Source organism: Stegostoma tigrinum, chromosome 8 (assembly GCF_030684315.1).
Source record: "Stegostoma tigrinum isolate sSteTig4 chromosome 8, sSteTig4.hap1, whole genome shotgun sequence".
Classification (NCBI taxonomy): domain Eukaryota; kingdom Metazoa; phylum Chordata; class Chondrichthyes; order Orectolobiformes; family Stegostomatidae; genus Stegostoma; species Stegostoma tigrinum.
This window is the reverse complement of record NC_081361.1, coordinates 43,968,484-43,970,322: the sequence shown is the minus strand read 5'-3', so window position 1 is coordinate 43,970,322 and position 1,839 is coordinate 43,968,484. Positions and strand designations below refer to the sequence as shown.

Here is a 1,839-nt window from a genome sequence, read left to right as displayed (position 1 = left end):
CTGCTGCTCCCTTCCTGCATATTTGACTGTTGCTGCTTTTTATCTTTGTCCAAGGCTCAGCCTAAAGCAGCCAGAGTACCACCAGTCTAACCCAAGACTCATTATCTCCAAATTGAAGATGTTAACTGCTTACTAAACATACTGTAAACAAATTATTTCCCAATGCTATACAAGAAAACGGCCGTGAGCAATGACACTTTTTTAAAAATGTATTTTTCTAATCAACCTGTTTAGATCTGTTATTACACACATCTGGAGTAGGTGGGATTTGCACAAAGGTTTCCTAGTCTAGGGGGAGGATCACTATCACTTCACCACAACAGAGTCCATTTCTACTAAGTAGATGACAATTATTTAACCATTAGTGTAGTTATTAGATCACAAGGATCTCTTCCAACCTTATCAAGAGGAGTGCTAACCTTCTCAACTTTCATACATCATTTATTGTTGTGTTTCCTTGACTTTTAATGAGTCTTATGAGTTCTATTCTTTACTGGTTTCAATGGGGAGTTTCAGGAAATGCAGGAAACCCGTTTAAATGCCAGATAAAATGTTGAAATGCACTGACTTAAATATTCAATTATCTAATATTTCTCCCTGGAAAACATTTCATGCACAAAACTACATGTGGCTGAGTTTAACCCAGACATCTGGACCTGAAGAGATAACAAGATGTAGAGCTGGATGAACACAGCAGGCCAAGCAGCATCGGAGGAGCAGGAAAGCTGACGTGAAGGGACCCTTCACGTTAGCTTTCCTGCTCCTCTGATGCTGCTTGGCCTGCTGTGTTCATCCAGCTCTACACCTTGTTATCTCAGATTCTCCAGCATCTGCAGTTCCTACTATCTCGGGACATGAACATGCATTCACTAAATTTAAATACCCCATCTGTATTTAATGCACATACTCATTCACGTCAAAATACCATCCCTCTCCACGTCATTTCTGTGATGCATATTTAAATTTAAAAGCCATCTCATCAATCTACAGTAAAAATATACAAGTGATTTAAATAGATTGAGACCTTTGGCACTGTCATCCGAGACTCCCAGCCACAAAGAACATTTTCTTCCCAGATCAGTTGTTTACTCGGCTGAAGGTCCTTGGCTGTCTAAACATTCTTGCCCAACTTCTCAATTTCAATATATTTATAATAAATGTAACTCTGCAAGCAATTGGAAAAAAAAAGCTAATGCCTCTCTGGCTGTTTTCTGAAGTTGCTGAATGCACTGAGCAGAGGATTAATACTTAATTCTCGGACTCTCCGGGAGAGACTCGGAGAGTTCTTTTTTAATCATCTGCAGAATTTATATGCAGAGGATGCTTTTCAACACTTGTACCTGCACCAGTTCTATTTCCTTGTGCCCGTCTCCTACTTCTTTCCCATATGCCTGCATACCATTTCTAACCAAATAATCTCCCAACAGCTGGCCGTTGCTGGCTGGGCCATCATTTATTGCCTTTCCCTAGCTGCCCTTGAGGTGATACTGGTGAGCTGAACTGCTGCCCTCTACGTGATAAGTACACCCATACCCACATTGCTGTTAGGGAGGGATTCCTCGCAATTGGCTCAGTAACGTTAAAGAACAACAATTTATTTCCAAGTCAGATAATGAGTGGCTAGGATGGGACCTTGCAGGTGGAGGTGTTTCATACTGTCCTTGGCCTTCCATTAGTAGTGGTCATCAATTTGGAAGGTGCTGTCTCAGGAACCTTGATGAATTTCTGTAGTGTACTTGGTGCACAATGCTGTGACTGTGCATTGATTGGGAGGAAGTAAATGTTTGTGAATGTAATGTAAATCAACCAGACTGCTTTGTCCTGCAATATGTTAACCTT

General features: G+C 40.9%; 1 non-coding gene across 1 annotated transcript; it reads right to left on the bottom strand.

Moving 5' to 3' along the window:
- Positions 1–316: 316 nt before the first annotated feature.
- LOC125456715 (U6atac minor spliceosomal RNA) lies at positions 317–441 on the bottom strand. Its single transcript, XR_007248501.1, has one exon. It is a non-coding gene; the product is annotated as a U6atac minor spliceosomal RNA (small nuclear RNA).
- Positions 442–1,839: the final 1,398 nt, after the last annotated feature.